A 25,858-nucleotide genomic window follows, 5' to 3' on the forward strand; every position below is an offset into this window, starting at 1 on the left:
TTTTTGGTAAACAAAATCCCAATAAGTGTATATTGATTGCTTTGTGTGAAAGTTATAGCATCTACAAACTATGGTATAGATACTGCAATTTACGACATTTTTTTGCTATACAGCGCTGCGCTAGTTTAATGGACAATTGCGCGGTCATACAATATGGTACATAAATTAAATTTACATCCTTTTTTTCCCACAAATTGAGCTTTCTTTTGGTGGTATTTGATTGCCTGTACGGTTTTTATTTTTTGCGCTATAAAAAAAATCATGTCAGCTAAAAAAAAATGTAAAAATCAAATTTAGTCATAAATTTCTGCCAAAATGCATTCTGCGACTTGTCTTTGCTAAAAAAAAAAACACAATACGTGTAAATTAATTGGTTTACGTGAAAGTTATAGCGTTTACAAATGGCGGGAAAGATACTGGGATTTTTAGGTTTTTTTATACTAATAATGGCGGCGATCAGCGACTTATGGCGGCGATCAGTGACTTATGGTGGCGATCAGCGACTTATGGCGGGACTGCAGGACTGCGGCGGACATTCTGACATTGGGGGGTACTGACTTGGGGTCACTGACATCCCCAGTGACACCAATACAGTGATCAGTGCAAAAAAAAAAAACACTGACACTGTACAAATGGCACTGGGGAGGAAGGGGTTAAGTTTATTTTTCAGGGAAAGGGTTAACTGTGTGAGGGGAGTGTTTTACTAGGGGGCGGGGGTGTGTACTGCAGGGAACACCGCTGATCAGGAGAGAGAAACTCTTCTGTCCCGATCAGCCTGTCAGGAGCTGTCAGGGAACTGACAGAAAGCACAGCTACTGCAGCTGTGCTCTCTGTCAGCGATTGCAGCCGATCGCCAGGACATAGCCGGTAACGACTGGCTGTGACCCGGCGACTGACATCTGCAGCTGTGATCGGCGGGACAGGTAAGGGCCTCATGCGCGCCCCCTACCTGTTTACAAAACGCGCTTTTTAAAACGTGCTTTTTCCCAGCCGTGCCGCCCTGCCGCCCTGCCCTGCCGCCCTGCCGCCATATTTATACAGTGGCTGGGCGGCATGTGGTTAATACCACTGTAAAAAACTTCCCTCAGGTCCGGTCACAAGATCCAAAAGCTCTGTCTTCCCCATGTCAATGAGAGGCTGCTGCAGGGAAGAAGAGGAAGTGCCAACAATGGGTGGGCCATGGGAACCTATGGGTGACATTAGGACTCCAGGAATTCACAGCTGTTGTTGAGCGCTCCCTTGCACAGAGCTACAGGATCACGTGACAGGACCAGAGCAGATTGAAAATAAATAAGTACACACATCTTTTTTATACAGGTTAGGAGAAATAGGTAGGGTAGGGAGGGAGGGAACATTTTTAAGAATAGTTATAGTTAGACTTTTCTTCCACTTTAATATGCCAATACATCAATGTTAAAACTGATGAAGCGCTTCCAATATGATTAAATATCATATATCCTCATATCATAATTCTTTATCATACACAGGTCGCCCCAGTATTCAGTGTGTTAAATCTTCAAGAATCTGGATCTTCAAGAATCTGGATCAAATGTTTCGAGTCTTTTAGAAATGCTTCAGTTTTTTCAACTATTGGTTGGTTACAACTAGAGATGAGCGAATCGAACATGACGAAGTGGAATTCGTTCCGAAGATTTGGAAAAATTCTATTTGCGACGAATCCGAAGATTAGCAAACTTCGGATGCACGAATCGAATTTTCCCAAAAATGGCGGCGACATGTGTGGCCACGGAGAAAATGGACAGAGAAGATGGGGCGGGGATCTCTGGGAAGGCGCGCAGACAAGGCGCGCTGACCCATAATGCATTCATGACATGTGATCGCATTAGCCAATCAGCAGCCAGCCAGCACTATAAATCGCGGCCATCTTAGAATTCTCCATTAGCCTCCGGTCATTCAAGAGAGACAGACCTGTCTGTATTAAGGGACAGAGTTAGGGCCACAGAGACTTTAGGGCCACAGAATCGTTACTCAGGGACACAGAATCGTTACTCAGGGACACAGAATCGTTACTCAGGGACACAGAATCGTTACTCAGGGACACAGAATCGTTACTTAGGGCCACAGCTATCAAAGAATCGAAAATTTAAAGTGACATACACCCTTTTTTTTTTTGGTGGCTGTCGTGCACAGTTGGTGCTGCAGTTTGCCGATTGTGCAAAATAAACTGACTTTCTGCTTCACAACCACTATTGTACGTTCAAAGAGTTAGATCCATTTACACGCCGGGTGGCGGTAATATTTTTTGGGTGATTAGTGCATTCCAGTGACATAAACGTACAGTTTCCAGCCAACGGCAAGCTGCAATTGACCGATTGTGCTAAATAAACTGACTTTCTGCTTCACAACCACTATTGTACGTTCAAAGAGTTAGATCCATTTACACGCCGGGTGGCGGTAATATTTTTTGGGTGATTAGTGCATTCCAGTGACAGAAACGTACAGTTTCCAGCCAACGGCAAGCTGCAATTGACCGATTGTGCTAAATAAACTGACTTTCTGCTTCACAACCACTATTGTACGTTCAAAGAGTTAAATCCATTTACACGCCGGCTGGCGGTAATATTTTTTGGGTGATTAGTGCATTCCAGTGACAGAAACGTACAGTTTCCAGCCAACGGCAAGCTGCAATTGACCGATTGTGCTAAATAAACTGACTTTCTGCTTCACAACCACTATTGTACGTTCAAAGAGTTAGATCCATTTACACGCCGGGTGGCGGTAATATTTTTTGGGTGATTAGTGCATTCCAGTGACAGAAACGTACAGTTTCCAGCCAACGGCAAGCTGCAATTGACCGATTGTGCTAAATAAACTGACTTTCTGCTTCACAACCACTATTGTACGTTCAAAGAGTTAGATCCATTTACATGCCGGGTGGCGGTAATATTTTTTGGGTGATTAGTGCATTCCAGTGACATAAACGTACAGTTTCCAGCCAACGGCAAGCTGCAATTGACCGATTGTGCTAAATAAACTGACTTTCTGCTTCACAACCACTATTGTACGTTCAAAGAGTTAAATCCATTTACACGCCGGCTGGCGGTAATATTTTTTGGGTGATTAGTGCATTCCAGTGACATAAACGTACAGTTTACAGCCAACGGCAAGCTGCAATTGACCGATTGTGCTAAATAAACTGACTTTCTGCTTCACAACCACTATTGTACGTTCAAAGAGTTAAATCCATATACACGCCGGGTGGCGGTAATATTTTTTGGGTGATTAGTGCATTCCAGTGACATAAACGTACAGTTTCCAGCCAACGGCAAGCTGCAATTGACCGATTGTGCTAAATAAACTGACTTTCTGCTTCACAACCACTATTGTACGTTCAAAGAGTTAAATCCATATACACGCCGGCTGGCGGTAATATTTTTTGGGTGATTAGTGCATTCCAGTGACATAAACGTACAGTTTCCAGCCAACGGCAAGCTGCAATTGACCGATTGTGCTAAATAAACTGACTTTCTGCTTCACAACCACTATTGTACGTTCAAAGAGTTAAATCCATATACACGCCGGGTGGCGGTAATATTTTTTGGGTGATTAGTGCATTCCAGTGACATAAACGTACAGTTTCCAGCCAACGGCAAGCTGCAATTGACCGATTGTGCTAAATAAACTGACTTTCTGCTTCACAACCACTATTGTACGTTCAAAGAGTTAGATCCATTTACACGCCGGGTGGCGGTAATATTTTTTGGGTGATTAGTGCATTCCAGTGACATAAACGTACAGTTTCCAGCCAACGGCAAGCTGCAATTGACCGATTGTGCTAAATAAACTGACTTTCTGCTTCGCAACCACTATTGTACGTTCAAAGAGTTAAATCCATATACACGCCAGGTGGCGGTAATATTTTTTGGGTGATTAGTGCATTCCAGTGACATAAACGTACAGTTTCCAGCCAACGGCAAGCTGCAATTGACCGATTGTGCTAAATAAACTGACTTTCTGCTTCACAACCACTATTGTATGTTCAAAGAGTTAGATCCATTTACACGCCGGGTGGCGGTAATATTTTTTGGGTGATTAGTGCATTCCAGTGACATAAACGTACAGTTTCCAGCCAACGGCAAGCTGCAATTGACCGATTGTGCTAAATAAACTGACTTTCTGCTTCACAACCACTATTGTACGTTCAAAGAGTTAAATCCATATACACGCCGGGTGGCGGTAATATTTTTTGGTTGATTAGTGCATTCCAGTGACATAAACGTACAGTTTCCAGCCAACGGCAAGCTGCAATTGACCGATTGTGCTAAATAAACTGACTTTCTGCTTCACAACCACTATTGTACGTTCAAAGAGTTAAATCCATTTACACGCCGGCTGGCGGTAATATTTTTTGGGTGATTAGTGCATTCCAGTGACAGAAACTTACAGTTTCCAGCCAACGGCAAGCTGCAATTGACCGATTGTGCTAAATAAACTGACTTTCTGCTTCACAACCACTATTGTACGTTCAAAGAGTTAGATCCATTTACACGCCGGGTGGCGGTAATATTTTTTGGGTGATTAGTGCATTCCAGTGACATAAACGTACAGTTTCCAGCCAACGGCAAGCTGCAATTGACCGATTGTGCTAAATAAACTGACTTTCTGCTTCACAACCACTATTGTACGTTCAAAGAGTTAAATCCATTTACACGCCGGCTGGCGGTAATATTTTTTGGGTGATTAGTGCATTCCAGTGACAGAAACGTACAGTTTCCAGCCAACGGCAAGCTGCAATTGACCGATTGTGTACAATAAACTGACTTTCTGCTTCACAACCACTATTGTACGTTCAAAGAGTTAGATCCATTTACACGCCGGGTGGTGGTAATATTTTTTGGGTGATTAGTGCATTCCAGTGACATAAACGTACAGTTTCCAGCCAACGGCAAGCTGCAATTGACCGATTGTGCTAAATAAACTGACTTTCTGCTTCACAACCACTATTGTACGTTCAAAGAGTTAAATCCATTTACACGCCGGGTGGCGGTAATATTTTTTGGGTGATTAGTGCATTCCAGTGACACAAACGTACAGTTTCCAGCCAACGGCAAGCTGCAATTGACCGATTGTGCTAAATAAACTGACTTTCTGCTTCACAACCACTATTGTACGTTCAAAGAGTTAGATCCATTTACACGCCGGGTGGCGGTAATATTTTTTGGGTGATTAGTGCATTCCAGTGACAGAAACGTACAGTTTCCAGCCAACGGCAAGCTGCAATTGACCGATTGTGTACAATAGACTGACTTTCTGCTTCACAACCACTATTGTACGTTCAAAGAGTTAGATCCATTTACACGCCGGGTGGCGGTAATATTTTTTGGGTGATTAGTGCATTCCAGTGACATAAACGTACAGTTTCCAGCCAACGGCAAGCTGCAATTGACCGATTGTGCTAAATAAACTGACTTTCTGCTTCACAACCACTATTGTACGTTCAAAGAGTTAAATCCGGTTTTATTTTTGGGGTGCTTATTGAATTAAAGAGTATGTCAGACAACACGCAGAGGAGTGGCAGAGGAGGCAATGTTTCAGGAGCGAGCAGACATGGCAGCAGAGGAAGGGGTCGAGGCAGCACTAGTCGCAGCCAGAGGCCAGTGCTCCCGGTTTCATCCAGCGGTCGTGTCTCCACCGACAACCCTGCCGTCATCGATTGGTTGACTCGGTCGTCTTCCTCTTTCCAGGTCACCTCTGACACCTACAGCCAACGGTCGGTGGGTACGTCAGACACAACCGTTAGTTGGCATGGCCCGGGAGCAAGCCCACTGAAATCACGTGTCCTCGACCTGCCCCTGTCCTTTGGTGTTCCCTCACCAAGCGAAGTATCGCATGCTGTGGGCTCAGCCCCACTGTACAGTGAGGAAGAGCTAACAGAGGGCGGTCAGAAACGGGGGGAGACATCCGCCTCTTCAGCAGCCAGGCGAAGAAGTAGTGGCGAGGAGAGTGGCTCAGTAGCCAGTCTAGAGACAGGTCTGTCTCCTGACCCACACGCAGCCGAGGGGGCTAGTAGTGACGCGGAGACCCTAATTGATGATGATGAGGCTGATCGCACTTGGCAGCCTCGTCGCCATCAGGCTATTGCTTCCGCATCATCAGGAGAAGAGGGTGCCAGCTTGCCAGCGAGCAAAACAGTCGGTGGGTTGCCCAGGAGGCAGCAGGGTCGCAGCAGTGTCAGTGGAGCCAAACGGCCACGGAGTAGAGCACCAGCTCCACTGCAGCCTACCACCACGGCCAGTAGTGGTGCCGGTGTGCACGGAGGAAGTAGCAGTCAGCCAGTGAGGAGTAGCGGGGGCAAAGTTTCCTACTCGGCGGTGTGGCAATTTTTCGTCAAGACGCCCGAGGAAGTAAACGTAGCCGTATGTCGACTATGTGGCCAGAAAGTCAAGCGTGGCCAGGGGGCCAATGTTGGGACTACAGCGTTGCGTCAGCATATGCAGCGTCGCCATTCGGTGTCCTGGGAAAACCGTGATAAAGATACGGCGGTTCTGCCTGCCCCAGCCCCCGCTCCATCACCCGCTCCGTTACTTGCTCCGTCACCCGACGTCAATCGCCCTCTATCAGCCAGTCAAGGCTCCAACACCTCTGCTGAGGGGAGTTGTCGCTCGTTGGCATCTTCCGCTCGTTCAGATGCTCCTTCTCCTGCTACTCCTCTTCACGGATTCCGTCAGCAGTCTTTCTTGGAATCCGTTTCCAAGAGACAACAGTTTGCGAGCACGCACCCGACGGTGCAGAAGCTGAACGTCCTCCTGTCCAAGTTGCTGGTGCTGCAGTCCCTCCCTTTCCAAGTGGTGGACTCAGCACCTTTCCGAGAAATGATGGCTTGTGCCGAGCCGCGGTGGAGAGTGCCAAGCCGGCATTTCTTCGCCAAAAAGGCAGTGCCAGCCCTGCATTCACATGTAGAAGAGATGGTGGGCCAGTCTTTGAGCATGTCGGTCTCTGCCAAAGTACACGGCAGCGCCGACATGTGGAGCTGTATCTACGGTCAGGGACAGTACATGTCATTTACGGCCCACTGGGTGAACGTGGTGCCGGCACAGCCGCACCAGCAACTTGGACAGGTCACGCCGCTTTTGCCTCCACGTTTGCACGTCCTTGGTCCAGCAAAGATGTCCACCTCTACCACCTCTTCTTCCGCCGTGTCCTCAGCCGCCACCCCCGTGCCAAGTCCCATTACCCGACCGGCATATCACATGTGCAGGGCGCAACGGTGTCACGCTGTGCTGCACCTGGTATGCCTTGGCGAACGTAGTCACACAGGGGAGGAACTTCTGAGTGTAATGAACAGAGAAATCGACAGATGGCTGTCTCCGCGCAAACTGAAAATCGGAACCATGTTGACCGACAACGGAAAGAACATGGTGTCTGCTCTGCGTCAAGGAAGGTTGTGCCATGCGCCATGCATGGCTCACGTGTTCAATCTGGTTGTCAAGCGGTTCCTAAAATCCACCATCCCACTGCAAGACATCCTTAAAATGTCACGTAAACTTTGCATGCATTTCAGCCATTCCTACACCGCAAAGCACACCCTCCTTGAGCTGCAGCGGCAGAACGGAATTCCACAGCATCGCCTGATCTGCGACGTTGCAACAAGGTGGAATTCAACCCTACATATGTTAGACCGCCTTTACGAACAGCAAAAGGCCATCACCGATTTCCTGATGTTACAAGCGGATAAAGGTACTCCCCTGTGTAACTTAGATATCAGCCATTGGCAGCTCATGCGTGACACCTGCCGCTTGCTCAGGCCCTTTGAGGAGGCCACGCTATTCGTGAGTCGGCAGGACTATGGGATGAACGACGTCATTCCTCTGTTGCACGTCCTGGAACAAATGCTGTTAACAATGGCTGGTCAGGGTGCGGTAGACGTGGCGCACAGATCTCAACGCCACATGACCCCTGTGGGGGCAGGACAGGAAGAAGAGGAGGAGGTAGAGGAGGACATTGGTGCTCAGGAATTATTGAGTGAAATGGGTGGTTTTTCCACTCAGCGGACAGGAGTGGAGGAGCAGGAGCATCTGGTAGAGGAGGAGGAGGAGACAGAGGACCCAGACGCACCGTGGCAGTATGCTGTGGAGATGGAGGCAGGGAGTCCCTCGCATTCCTTGGCACAAATGGCCCATAGCATGCTCGGTTGCTTGCGTAGCGACAGCCGAATAATAACCATCAGACAGAGGGATGACTTTTGGCTGTCCACCTTGTTGGACCCTCGCTACCGTTCAAAAATGGTGGCCTTTTTCACACCTGCTGAGAGGGAGGCCAAAATAAAGTACTATAAAAACCACCTATGTAGTCAGTTGGTCTCTGCCTTTCTGCGCCAAAGTCCATCCTCAGACACTGTGGGCCCTGTGCGCTCGCGTTCCGCTGCCATGGCAGCAGGGGAGGGGTGGGGTGGTAGGAGCAGTGGCAGCTCCACCAGCAGCGGCTGCCTCAGTCTGCAGTTGATGATGAGTAGCTTTCTTCACCAGCGCAGTGAGGAAACTACTAACCAGCCGCAGCAGCAGCAGCATCAGGTGGACCTGGAGCAGGACCTCAAACAACAGGCTTGGGCCTACTTGGACAGCACCCTGCCAACCGAGGTAGACAATCCCCTTGACTACTGGGCAACGAAACTTGACCTTTGGCCCCAACTAGCTGAATTTGCCCTTGAAAGGCTGTCATGCCCGGCCAGTAGCGTGGCATCGGAGCGCGTGTTTAGTGCGGCAGGAGGTATTGTAACTCCGCGGAGGACACGACTGTCCACCCAAAGTGTGGAGAGACTCACGTTTGTGAAAATGAATCAGGCGTGGATTAGTCTGGATTTCAAACCACCAGTTCCTGACACAACTGACTAAATCCGCCATGAATCATGCCCCAAACATGTTATTAGGGACAAATGGAAGACCTCCACCTGATCCGTACATTTGTATATATATTTTATTGAGAGGCTGCTGGTCGGCCGACTCATGTTTTGCACATTTTTAATGACTTATACTCTGCAGGTCGGGCCCCTCATGAATTGGGGTTTTTAAATTATTTATACTTCGCTGGACGACCGTCACATGAATTGAACCTTTTTAATGACTTATACTCTGCTGGTCGGGCCCCTCATGAATTGGTGTTTTTAAATTATTTATACGTCGCTGGACGACTGTCACATGAATTTAAACTTTTTAATTATTTATAGTCGACCAGTTCCAGACCGATGGAATAGCAATTTTTTTAAATATTTATTTGACACGTGTTGTCCATCTCATCAATGAGGTGGACTGTTTATTTATTGGCCACGGTTTGGCCCCCTCCTGTTTCTTACATTGTTAACTTGTTGTATCGGTCACGGTTTGGCCACATGTTTGGTTGTCTTGTTAAGATTTTCTGTAATGTACACAGTTACGCTTGACTTGTCGACTTTCCACAATCTACTAAGGTATAGCATCGCATCAAAGTTTTTTTGTTTTTTTTTTGGTCTAAACCATTTCTTATAATGTCAATTTGTAGGATACGCCGCTGTAAGGCGACCTACTTTTTTGTCACTGTGTAGACATCTATTTATAGGCCGATGTTTGGCCAGAAAGATATATTTAGTAATAACCTAGCCGTTCAAGCCGCTCACTGAACACCTCGGGAATTGCTTTGTATATCTGTCGCCTTAGGGGCCGCTGTCTGGCGACATAATTTTTTGTCACTGTGTAGACATCTATTTATTGGCCGATGTTTGGCCACAAAAATATATTTAGTAATAACCTAGCCGTTCAGGCCGCTCCCTGAACACCTCGGGAATTGCTTTGTATATCTGTCGCCTTTGAGGCCGCTGGCTGGACAGCTGATGAATTGATTTGTATATATGTACTTATTGTCCGCTGTCCGGACAGCTCATGAATTACTTTTTGTATATAGCCTTCCAAACCACTCTCAGAATAAGTCATGATATTCATGCTGTGTATAGCCTTATAGGCCAATGGTCAATCAAGTCATGATTGTTATAGTGTGTATAGCCTTATAGGCCGCTGTCTTTACAACTTTATAATTCCATGCAGTATATAGCCCTATCGGCCACTTTCTGGCATCCAGTTGCTGTAGCCCCCATCACCACACTGTGCCACGGGCCCCTGTACCGCCTTCTCATACTGCTGCCAGATCCATCCTCTGCCATGTGCGTCTTTGTCGTCTGCTCACGCTGCTGGGTTCCAGTTTTAAACCTAGGCCTGTGTATGGCTTCCGAATACTGCTGCCTCCACCGCCACCCTGCGCCATGTGACTCTGTCGTCTGCTCACGCTGCTGACGGCTTCCGCTTTTTAACCTAGGCCTGTGTATGGCTTCCGAATACTGCTGCCTCCACCGCCACCCTGCGCCATGTGCCTCTGTCGTCTGCTCACGCTGCTGACGGCTTCCGCTTTTTAAACTAGTCCTGTGTATGGCTTCCGAATACTGCTGCCTCCACCGCCACCCTGCGCCATGTGCCACTTTCGGGTCTCCTCACACTGCTGCCAGGTCCATACTGATTCATGGCCCCCTGTACCGGCTCCTCATGAACGTGGTTCAGCGGGTTTGCATCACTTAACGGCAAATCGTTGACAAATGCTGGGACGTTCAGTGTTGTGCGCATTAAGCCAGACACCAAAGGGCAGCACAGACCTGTTATTACTCGCTCAAGCATGGCTGAACAAAACCAGTCTCTACCACAAATTGGACCCAGACCTGCCCAGGGTCTCGTAAGTAGATTGCACGGAGGAGTAGAGTCCGTTATCGGAATTAAATAGACAAAACGCCACACCAAAAAGAGTGGCCATTTCCAACACTTATTCCAGAAAGAGGAACAACCCGTTTCATATACGGCCCATAGACATTTCACGTCTGCCACATTCAGTCGATTTAAGACGCAAGCTCCACTTCCTGTGGTCTCTGACCGTCGATATACCTTTAAGTGTCAGCTTTGAAGCTATATTCCCTCCGGAGCACTGACACTGGTGCCCTTCCGTCAACATGCCTTTAAGTTTCAGTTTTCAACCATATTCCCCACAGAAGCCAAACTCTTGGGTATCCCAGAAGCTGCTCAGCGGGTCAGGGCAATAAAGCTCCCGGTTGTTCCGTCTTATGGATGGAAGTACGACGGTATATGATCTTCTTCGCACCCACGGCATTACCTCATAAAATTTCTGCATTGCATCTGCAATCACAACGCTGACTTCCCGGATCGCCACTCAGCCATTGGACTCTTGATAGTCGTCTCCCCACACTGCTGCTGGGGGGACTTTTTAACCTAGGCCTGTGTATGGCCTTCAATTGAAGCTGCTTCCGCTCCGCCACTCTGCCATTGGACTCTTGATAGTCGTCTCCCCACGCTGCTGCTGGGGGGATTTTTTAACATAGGCCTCTGTATGGCCTTTAATTGAAGCTGCTTACGCTCCACCACTCTGCCATGGGCCTCTTGGGTATCCCAGAAGCTGCTCAGTGGGTCAGGGCAATAAAGCTCCCGGTTCGCAGGTTGTTCCGTCTTATGGATGGAAGTACGACGGTATATGATCTTCTTCGCACCCACGGCATCACCTCATAGAATCTCTGCATTGCATCTGCAATCACAACGCTGACTTCCCGGATCGCCACTCAGCCATTGGACTCTTGATAGTCGTCTCCCCACACTGCTGCTGGGGGGACTTTTTAACCTAGGCCTGTGTATGGCCTTCAATTGAAGCTGCTTCCGCTCCGCCACTCTGCCATTGGACTCTTGATAGTCGTCTCCCCACGCTGCTGCTGGGGGGACTTTTTAACCTAGGCCTGTGTATGGCCTTCAATTGAAGCTGCTTCTGCTCCGCCACTCTGCCATTGGACTCTTGATAGTCGTCTCCCCACACTGCTGCTGGGGGGACTTTTTAACATAGGCCTCTGTATGGCCTTCAATTTAAGCTGCTTACGCTTCGCCACTCTGCCATGGGCCCCTGTACCGCCTCCTCTTGCTGCTGCCAGGTCCAGAGTGTGTCATGGGTCCCTGTACGGCCTCCCATTGCTGCTGACTTCATCGCCAGACTCTGCCATGTGCCACTTTCAGGTCTCCTTACACTGTTGGTGGGTTCCATTTTGTGATAGGGTGCTGTATGGCCTTCCATTGCTGCTGCCTCCACCGCCACCCTGCGCCATGTGCCTCTGTCGTCTGCTCACGCTGCTGATGGCTTCCGCTTTTTAACCGAGGCCTGTGTTTGGCTTCCGAATACTGCTGCATCCACCGCCACCCTGCGCCATGTGTCTCTGTCGTCTGCTCACGCTGCTGACGGTTTCCGCTTTTTAACCTAGGCCTGTGTATGGCTTCAGAATAATGCTGCCTACACCGCCACCCTGCGCCATGTGCCTCTGTCGTCTGCTCACGCTGCTGCCAGGTCCATACTGATTCATGGCCCCCTGTACCGGCTCCTCATGAACGTGGTTCAGCGGGTTTGCATCACTTAACGGCAAATCGTTGACAAATGCTGGGACGTTCAGTGTTGTGCGCATTAAGCCAGACACCAAAGGGCAGCACAGACCTGTTATTACTCGCTCAAGCATGGCTGAACAAAACCAGTCTCTACCACAAATTGGACCCAGACCTGCCCAGGGTCTCGTAAGTAGATTGCACGGAGGAGTGGAGTTCGTTATTGGAATTAACTGTGAGGGACTTTTAAACCTAGGCCTGTGTATGGCCTTCAATTGAAGCTGCTTCTGCTCCGCCACTCTGCCATTGGACTCTTGATAGTCATCTCCCCACGCTGCTGCTGGGGGGACTTTTTAACATAGGCCTCTGTATGGCCTTCAATTTTAGCTGCTTACGCTCCGCCACTCTGCCATGGGCCCCTGTACCGCCTCCTCATGCTGCTGCCAGGCCCGTAATCTGCCATGGGCCCCCGTACCGACTCCTCATGCTGCTGCCAGGCCCGTAATCTGTCATGGGCCCCTGTACCGCCTCCTCATGCTGCTGCCAGGTCCAGAGTGTGTCATGGGTCCCTGTACGGCCTCCCATTGCTGCTGTCTCCATCGCCACACTCTGCCATGTGCCACTTTCAGGTCTCCTCACACTGCTGGTGGGTTCCATTTTGTCATAGGGTGCTGTATGGCCTCCCATTGCTGCTGCCTCCACCGCCACACTGTGGCTCCACACTCTGGTTTTGGCCCCATGACTGCCCAAATGAGTGAAGTGTGCGGTGATTCTAAGATCGATGGCACTCATCTGCATGTCATACTGACTGACAGTATTATTTCTCTTCCCCAGCAGACTCCAAGGGCATTTAAATTAAAGGTACAGTGTTCTGCACTAATATAAAGGCCCTCTGAAGCCTAGAAACACCCTTTTTATAAGCTAAATTCGCAGCGAATATATTCGGCTCGAAGCGAATTTATTCGGCGAATTCGGCGAATCAGCCGAACCGAATTTTTGAATAATTCGCTCATCTCTAGTTACAACAGTCTGTAAATTCCCCCAAACGTGCACACAGACCATCAATCCCGTTTACAAAGGGCCTCCAAGGGGAATGATCCTTTTTTTTGTGTCCGACATGCGTCCGACATGCGGAGGGTATCAAATATTCAGCCTCCTTCTTATTTAGAACTTTCCATTTCCTCCCTTTCTCGACTAACTCTTTAAGCTCTCTCTTCTATTCACTTAATGGGTTAATTCTTAATACCTTATACATTCTTTCATCTGTCAAAATACTTTCCATTTCTTTTTCATAGTCTTTCCTTTTTAAGACCATGATTCCACCTCCTTGATCCATCTTTTAATATAACCTGGGTCCATAAATTTTTGCATTCCTTAATGTATTATGGTGGTATAATTTGTCACTTGCATTTACAGTCCAGTCCTAGAATTAGTGAGAAAGTACTTTTTAACATTCAAAGATTGAATGTACTTTTGGATTCCTACATATGCCTCAAATTATTTAAAGTCTTTTTCGGGGCAAATTTAAGCCCCTTATCCAACAGTTTCTCATCATTATTAAGGGAAGGTTAGTCTGTGAGCAGCATGTGGTCTCCAAAAAAGATGGCGGCTGGAGTGTGGTAAAAGACTGCTATGACAATCAGGATGCAGTAGATATGCAGTGGGTCAGGCGGGCAGTGTCCTCAGCAGGCTGGGCAAAGCTTAGATGCCATTTTGGAAAGTCGAGTATGCTACTAGCCTATTACATGCCTCTATGAACTTTTTAACATGTGAGTGGAAACTAGCGGTCTGCACTATTGGACCTCCTATTGCAGTGCATTTCATGACATAAGGTGAGGAGAAGTGGTGAAGGGCACGGTGGTGTTTTTTCATGCTGAAGGTAGTCACATTTCTGTTTTGACAAAAACGTATATATTAGTTGAGGATTGCAGAAGATTGGTTGGTGTATGGGACTCTTACATTAGACTACACATTTTTTGCTTTTTATGCTTTAAGAGCTGCGTATATATGTATTTTGTGCACATTCACAAAATGATACTGAATACTGGGGGGATCTGTTTATGATAAAGGGTTATGGTATGAGGATATATGATATATGATTTGTTATGTCATATTGGAATCTCTTCACCAGTATCTGATATAAATTCATTAACACAGTGGAGTGATTGCAGAGTTGGGTGGCAGCTGCTTTCCTGATTCCATCTGACTTATTTTACTGATTTATTTACTTATAGTTATTTTTATAGAGTACTAATGTTGTTTTCTATTTTTATTTGAATGCATCAATGCAAGCCGCAAATACAGTAACATGTATTTATGAGTATTATGAGTAAAACATACATAAATATATGGTATGCTTGAATCATCCAATTCCAGAACAAAGAGCTGTATAAAGTATTTACCTTAGGCCAGGGCTTAAAATTTCAAGTCTTGAGCTACAAGCCAGACCTTAGGAATTACTCACCACCAGTTGCTCCACCCAACCGCTACCCTGCCACGCCCCTAATCCCTCCCATAAACATGCCCTCATAAATTCTCTCATTAAATAACACTTAAATGTTTTATGCAGAATACAGTTACAGAAATAAATATATACCCTCCTTAACCCCCCCCCCCATATCCATGTCCTCTATCCCCTTTTCAAAAAAAAGAAAGGGGGGTGAGGGAGAGATAGAGAGAGAGAGAAGGGGGTGAGAGAAAAAGAGGGGCGGGACAGGGGGCAAAAAAGGGTTTTTTTGGCATTTCTGCTACTCACAATTATGGTACCATCCCCCCATAATTTGAGGTTATAATGAGCGCACAACCCCCCTCTTAGAACACATGGTCTCCATTATGGTACAATTTGCCCCCCCAGAACACACACACAGGGCCCCCTACTACATAAAGTGAATACAGAGCCCCTACCACATACACACTGTCAGGAATGGACTGGCCAGCAATGGTGGGACTCACCTGCCTTTTGATCTGCAGTACCAGGGCTGGCCAGCGGATGCTCCCAGCAATCAGAGACTCAACTTTGCAGCCAGCTAACACCTGGAACTGATTATGCTGGGGTATTTAAGGGATGGCCAGACCCACAGACTCTGCCTTGGTGTTGTGTTTGTCCTGGGCCCTGTATCCTGTTTCTGTCCTGCATCCTGTTTCTGAACCGCTGCTGACTTCTCCTGCTCTGATCCCGGCTCGCTCCTGACCATCCCTCTGCCTGACCCTCTGTACCACGCTGCTTGCTACCTGTTCTGATCCCTGGCTTGTGACCCTGACCATCCCTCTGCCTGACCCTCTGTACTACGCTGCTTGCTACCTGCTGAACCTGGCCTGTGACCCCGACCAATCTCCGCTTGCTCCCCCTGTACCTACCTGCCCTATTGATATTGACCCGGCCTGCCTGACAACGCTTGCTTCTATGTACTGTTATCTGTGGGTGGTTGGTTTGGTTTGGTTTGGTTGCACTGTATTATGTTTTAGTATTGCACTGCGTTTATGTTTGTATGGTTAGTGTTAATAAATTATATTGTTTATAACATATCTGAGGTCTGCGTTTCCCTGCGTCAGCCACACACCTCTGGTCACACCTGGGAGCCCTGACATTACACCAAGGCCAATCCTGACCAGAAGTGGCTGCACAGGGAAGCCATCTTGGCTTGTTGCTGGGAAGGATGGATCTGGATGAGGTTGTGTATTTATATCTGCTAGTGTTTGATGACAGGGAGTATGCTTATCAAACTCTGAAGGAGTATCCCAGGGATCAACTACTAGAATGTATACGGCTCGCTCATGTTCTAGTAGATCAGGGCACAGAGTTCTCTGAGGTGCAGCCTTTGATTGAGGTTTGTGCTGAGTTGGTTTCATCTGGTTCCCCCGAATGCAGGGATTAATTTTTGCCGCCATTTAGTGCAGACCAGGTAGAGTCCCTGGTGTGGTTATTAGAGGATGATGTGGGTTACTTTCTGGAGCGTTATTCCACATGTTCACCACAGACACTAAGAGATTGTATAAACGCAGTGCAGTCATTGACCAGACAGGCTTTGTGTAAGCTCAGCTTTGTTCAACCCCTACTGCAGACATGGACAGACTTGTTGCACCCAGCCTCAGTCAGCTTACAAAAACCCAGTCCTGCTTCTAACTCTACTCCTGTATTCCCACCAGCTCCTCCAGTTACAGCCCAGTATACTTGGCTATCTACCGCATGTCAGTACCCTGTTCCCACTCGCTGCACCTATCCTGCCTTTAACCCTGTAAAAAAGCCCTCTGTAGCAACTGCTCCCTCTCCTGTTCCATCCTCCAGTTTTTCTCTGTCTCCAGCTGCTCCATTCGTTTGCAGACCTGCGTTTACTTGCAGTGCTCCAGTAGTTAAAACCAGAAAAAAGCGAAAATTCTTTCCAACCAATACCATCCTGCCAGTATCCAAACCGGTGAACCTGCCTTCCGTGACTCAGCCTGAAGCCTCTACTCAGCCTGAAGCCTCTACTCAGCCTGATGCCTCTACTCAGCCTGAAGCCTCTACTCAGCCTGAAGCCTCTACTCAGCCTGATGCCTCTACTCAGCCTGATGCCTCTACTCAGCCTGATGCCTCTACTCAGCCTGATGCCTCTACTCAGCCGGATGCCTCTACTCAGCCGGATGCCTCTACTCAGCCGGATGCCTCTCTTCAGCCGGATGCCTCTCTTCAGCCGGATGCCTCTCTTCAGCCGGATGCCTCTCTTCAGTCTGAAGCCTCTACTCAGCCTGAAGCCTCTACTCAGCCCGATGCCTGCATTCAGCCTGATGAACTGATCCAGCCCGACGATCCTATTAGGCCAGTTGACTCGATGCCCGCTGTTGATCCAGATGATCCGGTACCTGACCCGGAGCCCGCTGTCATACCTGGTGACCCGGTGCCCACTGCCTTGCCAGATGACGCGGTGTCCGCTGGCAAGCCAAATGACCTGATGCCTGGTGACCCAGTGCCCGCTGTCATACCTGGTGACCCGATGCCCGCTGTCGAGCCAGACAATCCGATACCTGATGACCCGGTGCCCACTGTCGTGCCTGTTGACTCGGAGCCCACTGTCTTGCCAGGCGACTCGGTGCCCGCTGTTCCGCCAGACGACTCGGTGCCCGCAGTCTTGCCAGACGACTCGGTGCCCGCAGTCTTGCCAGACGACTCGGTGCCCGCAGTCTTGCCAGACGACTCGGTGCCCGCAGTCTTGCCAGACAACTCGGTGCCCGCAGTCTTGCCAGACGACTCGATGCCCGCTGTTCCGCCAGACGACTCGGTGCCAGCAGTCTTGCCAGACGACTCAGTGCCCGCAGTCTTGCCAGACGACTCGGTGCCCGCAGTTTTGCCAGACGACTTGGTGCCCGCAGTCTTGCCAGACGACTCGATGCCCGCTGTTCCGCCAGACGACTCGGTGCCCGCAGTCTTGCCAGACGACTCGGTGCCCGCAGTCTTGCCAGACGACTCGGTGCCCGCAGTCTTGCCAGACGACTCGGTGCCCGCAGTCTTGCCAGACGACTCGGTGCCCGCAGTCTTGCCAGACGACTCGATGCCCGCTGTTCCGCCAGACGACTCGGTGCCCGCAGTCTTGCCAGACGACTCGGTGCCCGCAGTCTTGCCAGACGACTCGGTGCCCGCAGTCTTGCCAGACGACTCGGTGCCCGCAGTCTTGCCAGACGACTCGATGCCCGCAGTCTTGCCAGACGACTCGGTGCCCGCAGTCTTGCCAGACGACTCGGTGCCCGCAGTCTTGCCAGACGACTCGGTGCCCGCTGTTCCGCCAGACGACTCGGTGCCCGCAGTCTTGCCAGACGACTCGATGCCCGCTGTTCCGCCAGACGACTCGGTGCCCGCAGTCTTGCCAGATGACTCGGTGCCCGCAGTCTTGCCAGACGACTCGGTGCCCGCAGTCTTGCCAGACGACTCGGTGCCCGCAGTCTTGCCAGACGACTCGGTGCCCGCAGTCTTGCCAGACGACTCGGTGCCCGCAGTCCCGCCAGACGACTCGATGCCCGCAGTCTTGCCAGACGACTCGATGCCCGCAGTCTTGCCAGACGACTCGGTGCCCGCAGTCTTGCCAGACGACTCGGTGCCCGCAGTCTTGCCAGACGACTCGGTGCCCGCAGTCTTGCCAGACGACTCGGTGCCCGCAGTTCCGCCAGTTGACTCGATGCCCGCTGTTCCGCCAGTTGACTCGGTGCCCGCAGTCTTGCCAGACGACTCGGTGCCCACTGTCGTGCTTGGTGACTCGGTGCCCGCCGCTTTGTCTGGGGGCCCGAGACCTGTTGCTCCGCCTGAGGGCCCGAGACCTGTCGCTCCATCTGGGGGTCCGGCGCCCGCCGCTCCGCCTGAGGGCCCGAGACCTGTCGCTCCATCTGGGGGTCCGGCGCCCGACGCTCCGCCTGAGGGCCCGAGACCTGTCGCTCCATCTGGGGGTCCGGCGCCTGCCGCTCCGCCTGAGGGCCCGAGACCTGTAGCCCCGCCTGAGGGTCCGGCGCCCGCCGCTCCGCCTGGGGGCCCGATGCCTGTCGCCCCGCCTGGGGGCCCGATGCCTGTTGCCCCGCCTGGGGGCCCGATGCCTGTCGCCCCGCCTGGGGGCCCGAGGCCTGTCGCTCCATCTGGGGGTCCGGCGCCCGCCGCTCCGCCTGAGGGCCCGAGACCTGTAGTTCCGCCTGGGGGTCCGGCGCCCGCCGCTCTGCCTGGGGGCCCGAGGCCTGTCGCCCCGCCTGGGGGCCCGAGGCCTGTCGCCCCGCCTGGGGGCCCGGTGCCTGCCGCCCCGCCCGGGGGTCCGGTGCCTGCCGCCCCGCCCGGGGGTCCGGTGCCTGCCGCCCCACCCGGGGGCCCGGTGCCTGCCGCCCCGCCCGGGGGCCCGGTGCCTGCCGCCCCGCCCGGGGGCCCGGTGCCTGCCGCTCCGCCTGGTGGCCCGCTGCCTGCTGCTTCTCCTGGTAGCCCGATGTGCCTCTGCCCGGAGTCCTGCCCGATGTGCCTCTGCCCGGAGTCCTGCCCGATGTGCCTCTGCCCGGAGTCCAGCCCGATGTGCCTCTGCCCGGAGTCCAGCCCGATGTGCCTCTGCCCGGAGTCCAGCCCGATGTGTATCTGCCCGATGTGTCTCTGCCCGGTGTGCCTCTGCCCGGAGTCCAGCCCGATGTGCCTCTGCCCGGAGTCAAGCCCGATGTGCCTCTGCCCGATGTGTCTCTGCCGGTGTGCCTCTGCCCGGAGTCCAGCCCGATGTGCCTCTGCCCGGAGTCCAGCCCGATGTGCCTCTGCCCGGAGTCCAGCCCGATGTGCCTCTGCCCGGAGTCCAGCCCGATGTGCCTCTGCCCGGAGTCCAGCCCGATGTGCCTCTGCCCGGAGTCCAGCCCGATGTGCCTCTGCCCGGAGTCCAGCCCGATGTGCCTCTGCCCGGTGTGCCTCTGCCCGGTGTGCCTCTGCCCGGAGTCCAGCCCGATGTGCCTCTGCCCGGTGTACCGCTGCCCGGAGTCCTGCCCGGTGTGCCAGTCTTTGATATCCCGCCAGTTACCAGACCCTGGCGGTGGAACATTTTTCCCAGCTAGGACTGTTTGGAGCGTCCTGAGGCCGCTCCTTGAGGGGGGGGTACTGTCAGGAATGGACTGGCCAGCAATGGTGGGACTCACCTGCCTTTTGATCTGCAGTACCAGGGCTGGCCAGCGGATGCTCCCAGCAATCAGAGACTCAACTTTGCAGCCAGCTAACACCTGGAACTGATTATGCTGGGGTATTTAAGGGATGGCCAGACCCACAGACTCTGCCTTGGTGTTGTGTTTGTCCTGGGCCCTGTATCCTGTTTCTGTCCTGCATCCTGTTTCTGAACCGCTGCTGACTTCTCCTGCTCTGATCCCGGCTCGCTCCTGACCATCCCTCTGCCTGACCCTCTGTACCACGCTGCTTGCTACCTGTTCTGATCCCTGGCTTGTGACCTTGACCATCCCTCTGCCTGACCCTCTGTACTACGCTGCTTGCTACCTGCTGAACCTGGCCTGTGACCCCGACCAATCTCCGCTTGCTCCCCCTGTACCTACCTGCCCTATTGATATTGACCCGGCCTGCCTGACGACGCTTGCTTGTATGTACTGTTATCTGTGGGTGGTTGGTTTGGTTTGGTTTGGTTGCACTGTATTATGTTTTAGTAGTGCACTGCGTTTATGTTTGTATGGTTAGTGTTAATAAATTATATTGTTTATAACATATCTGAGGTCTGCGTTTCCCTGCGTCAGCCACACACCTCTGGTCACACCTGGGAGCCCTGACACACACACACACACACACACACACACACACACACACACACACACATACATACATACAGTACACAGACACATACACAGACACATAAATACACATACATACAGTCACACACCCACAGACACACACACATACAGACACACACCCACAGACACACACACATACATACATACATAAATACATACATACACAGACAGACACACATACATACAGACACACACACATAAATACATATACACACAGACAAGCACACACACACCGACACACATATACACAGACACACACACATCTCCCCTCTGGCTCTCTCTGCCTGTCACACTCCGTTTCTCAGCACTCCGGTCACAGACAGTTCTCCCGCTTCCTCCTACTGTTACATGCTGAGTTCTCACCAGTCTGTGGATTCTCCTCCTCCTTGGGCTCTTTCAGTCACTCTCTCCTCTCACTGGACCGGAGACGTAACACTCTTTCATAATCCACCCTGCGGCCCTCAACATCCTTTCAGGAGCCTGTCATAGGACCTCCTAAGGACTCTGCGCCCTTGGCCAGAGTACTTGGTGTCATTTTGGACTCCAACCTATCCTTCCAGCCCCAAGTCCAATCTTTAACAAGCTCGTGCAGACTCCACCTCTGCAACATCGCCAAAATCTGCACGTTCCTAACCCCAGAAACCACTAAACAGCTCATCCACTCCCTCATCGTTTCACGACTCGACTACTGCAACTCCCTCCTCACTGGCTTGCCTCGCCGCTGGCTATCCCCGCTTCAGTCGATCCTGAATACGGCTGCCAGACTCGTTCACCTTTCCAACCGCTCCGTTTCCGCCACCCCCCTCTGCCAATCCCTCCACTGGCTTCCGATTGCGCAATGGATCAAATTCAAAATCCTAACTCTGACGTACAAAGCTGTCCACCATACTGCCCCGAACTACATCACTGACCAAGTCTGATCCAAGTACCACCCAGCACGCACACTCCGCTCCTCACAAGACCTCCTTCTCTCTAGTTCCCTGGTCTCCTCCTCCCATGCCCGCCTCCAGGACTTCTCCAGGGTGTCACCCATCCTCTGGAACTCCCTGCCCCAACCCATCAGATTATCACCTACTCTCCTCTCCTTTAGGCGCACCCTGAAAACCCACCTCTTCAGGGGGCCTCAGCCCCATGTTATTTTCACTCTCGAAATGCAAGCAGGCTAGTGGAAATTTCAAGGCCTGCCTTAGGCTATATGAAGTTAGTACAGCACACCCAGCAAGCCCACCTGTTAGTGTAGTGAATAGTTTGTTTGAGCTGACTTGGCCTAAACAAAGTATTTAAAGGGACATTAAAGGTTGTGTTAGTTTTTAAAAAGGAACTTCACCCATGTATGTGGAAATTAAAAGTCAACAGTTACAAAGACTATAGCTGACAGTTAAGAAATAGATACTTACCAACCCATGAAGTATCTTCCACATAGTCCATTTTCCTCAGAGCTTCAGATCTTCTGTGCTGCCATCTTGGTTTTGGGAGCCGGCTGTCACTCCAGATGACTTACAGCCAGCCCCCTACTGCACATGCAGAAGATGGTGGCCTGCTGTGAGATTGATTCTGTAGCTTCCTGAGAAGGGTGATGTTATCCCACTAGTCTGCAGATGGGAGAAATGGGGCGTGGGCTGAGGTGACACCATCCTCACCTAGGTGGAGAATAAGAATTAAGGTACTATTAAAGTTGCTCCCAGAAAAAAGAAGACATTTCATAATAAGCCGGGGGGAAGATTATGTGGAGAACTTTAATGTTGAGTGAAGGTCCACTAACAGTATAGGAGTTGAATGTTGAATTTTACCAAGAAATACCCAGTAGTGTCTAACACTTCCACATTCCATCCCAAAAAATTGGCTTTAGGTATACTTTAATATTTACTTAAGAGAAGCTAATGAGTATGGATCTATCTTCCTGCAAAATGTTGTGGAATATGAAGGGTCTATACAAGCATCTTCTCAAATTAAAAGTAATTTTTTTGTAGGAGATTTTTACTAAATTTGCACTGATAACCAACTTTAATCTAATCTGGAATACTATAAAAATCAAATCACTTTTTGTTTTTTTTGTGGAATCTTTCTAGTGTTTCATATATAATGTAAGAATGCACGTAATTTCAGTTTATAAAGTGTGACAAAGAGAGCCTACATGATGCATTTCACTTTGCTATTAAAACTAGATAGTCTGTTGAATAGGAAAAATCAGAAATCAAGGTCATGAAGGTTAGTACATTGACACAGGAAATCTTAAAATGTTAACATTGCATGCAAAATATATCTGCCAGTGGCCAAACCATTAGCACATAGACAATTCTTTAGCCAATTTTAAATGGGGTAATCATTTAAATAGCTGGCATTATACATATTGTGTCATTTTCTTTTAGAGCATTAACGAGAGACTCCTCAGCACTCTATTAACAGCACATAAATAACCCAATGACGTATAGGCCTACATTAACTAAATCAGGACATACTTTAGGGCACCCTCAGAATTCTAAATTGAAATGGTATGTTTGACCAATTGAAAGTATTGAATAAAGTGACATATGCTACAAAACACCATGCAATAAGCTGTTGGCAATACCCAATGCAAATGAGACACAGCATTTACCAACCATTATTTTTATGCATGCCTGAAGCCGGACATAGATGGATCGAATCCTAGCCAGATCAGCAGGGACTGCCCAAGATTTAAATCATCTATGGGCAGGCTGATTGTACCCAGTTTGATTGTTGTACGACTTGGGTACAACAGCCTGTCAGATTTTACATGCAATTATTGCCAGCAGCTGCAGCCACTATTGATAATCACGTTGTTCTTCCAACAGGGACGGCTCCACCCACACCACCCCCCCAGAAAAAACACAATAGCGCTGGGGGAGGGATTCCCCTATCAACACTGACTGCGTTGATGGGGGAATCAAGTGATTTTCTTTCCTGCAATCTGTGGTTGCAGGAAAAAAATCACATCTTCCATGGCCAAAATTCATGATTTAATTTGGTTATTAAAGTGCATCTAAAACCATTTTTAGTTTCAGCTAGAGTAGGGAAAAGTATAGCTGAACTCTAGCCTTACTTTCAGTTTTACACAGTTTATACAGGCTCCTTTCCTATACTGAAATTCATCTTAATAATCTGTGCTTCTCACAGATAAAACTTGCCTCTTTTCCTGGCTAGAGGACATTCAGAATCATCTAGCCTTTTCCTTCTTGATCTTACTCTCCCTGGCTTTCCACTTTCATTTATTGGAGTTCAGTTCTATCAATCATGCAGTCTCAGTATCACATGTAGGCATTGCCTAGGGTGATCTGCATGCAAATGTAGCCTGCCTAGGAACTCTCACACCTCAAGACTAACATCCACCCATCAAGGCATTTTGAGATTTGCATGACTCTTTCCAAGAAGCAGCCCAATCTTTGCATCAGGGCTGAGGACTCTTGAGGAGTACTGAAGCAGGGTGCTGTGATATTTTCAGGAAGTTTTGTATAGCACCTTGCTGGCCCTTTCCACCAGCAATGATCTGTCTGCATTGCATAGAAAAACACATAGACTTATTGATGACATGAATGGGTCAAAAATAAGGAATGTAATAAAAACAGGGTTTTTTAAAAACATTTTGTTAACATGTGGATGTAGAAAAAACACATGATACAAATGTTATAAATTGAGTTGCAGTTCAGTGAATAAAATAAGTATTTGATCCCCAAGCAAAACACGACTTAGTACTTGGTGGAGAAACCCTTGTTGACAAGCACAGGGGTGAGATGTTTCCTGTAGTTGGTTACCAGGTTTGCACACATTTCAGGAGGGATTTTCTCTAAATCTTCAAAGTTTCTTGGCTGTTGCTTGGCAACTTGAAGTTTCGGCTCCCTCCATACATTCTCTATAGGATTAAGGTCTGGACACTGGCTAGGCCACTCCATGACTTTAATATGCTTCTTCTTGAGCCACTCCTTTGTTGCTTTGGCAGTAGGTTTTGGGTCATTATATGCTGGAAGACACATCCACAACCCATCTTCAGTGAGGGAAGAAGGTTCTCTTACATGACCCCATCCACTGGCCCCTCAATGCGGTAAAGTCAGCCTCTACCTTTAGCAGAAAAACAGCCCCAAACCATAATGTTTCCACTTCTGTGCTGTAGGGATGGTGTTCTTAGGGTCATAGTCAGCATTTTTCTTCCTTCACACAAGGTGAGTCCAGTTAATGCCAAAGAGCTCAATTTTGTTCTCATCCAACCATAGCACTTTCTCCGGGTCCTTCTCTGAATCATTTAGATGTTCACTGGCAAACTTCAGACGGGCCTGTACATGTATAAATAAATATATACCCATGCAAAAAAATATACTTAAAAGTGAGAAAAAATAGAAAAGTCCCAAATATAAACTCTTCTTCAGTGACGTATCTTAAACCGTTCAATCCTTGGGTGACTTGCAATGTGTTGAACCTTCACCTTATGTAAAAATGCACACTCACCAAATTCCGTTGCTGTCTATACAAATAGAACAGCAAAACACGCTTGATTACCAGTTGAGGCTTCACCTCAGGAACTTGAATTCAATCCGATCTCTCTCCATTATTTTCATGGCCCATTCAATCTGTTTTTTGCAATAAATATTGCATCATAAGATTTGTTCTATTGTTGGCGGTCTTTTTGCGGATTGAATGGGCCATGAGAATAATGGAGAGATATCGGATTGAATTCAAGTTCCTGAGGTGAAGCCTCAACTGGTGATCAAGCATGTTTTGCAGTTCTATTTGTATAGACAGCAACAGAGTTTGGTGAGTGTGCATTTTTACCTAAGGTGAAGGTTCAACATGTTGCAAGTCACCATAGGATTGAACTTTTTGAGATACGTCACTGGAGAAGAGTTTATATAGAGAAGACTTTTCTATTTTGTATCACTTTTAAGTATAATATTTTGCACAGATGTATATTTATTTATACATATTTCTGTTTATGTGAATTTTGGTTTTTAGCGCTGCAAATTTTATTTATTTATTATATTTGTGTTTTTGGTGTATAGAGACTTTTTCTTAGTGGATATTTAAATGTAACGATTTATCTATTTGGAATATTGAGTGTGGACATATATTTATATATTTTTGGCCTGTACATGTGCTTTCTTGAGGAGGGGGACCTTGCGGGTGCTGCAGGATTTCAATCAATGGCGGCGCATTGTGTTATTAATGGCTTGTTTGGTGACTTT

The sequence above is a fragment of the Staurois parvus genome, unplaced genomic scaffold (assembly GCF_062004578.1).
Source record: "Staurois parvus isolate SC_StPar_1 unplaced genomic scaffold, SC_StPar_1.0 ptg000258l, whole genome shotgun sequence".
NCBI lineage: Eukaryota > Metazoa > Chordata > Amphibia > Anura > Ranidae > Staurois > Staurois parvus.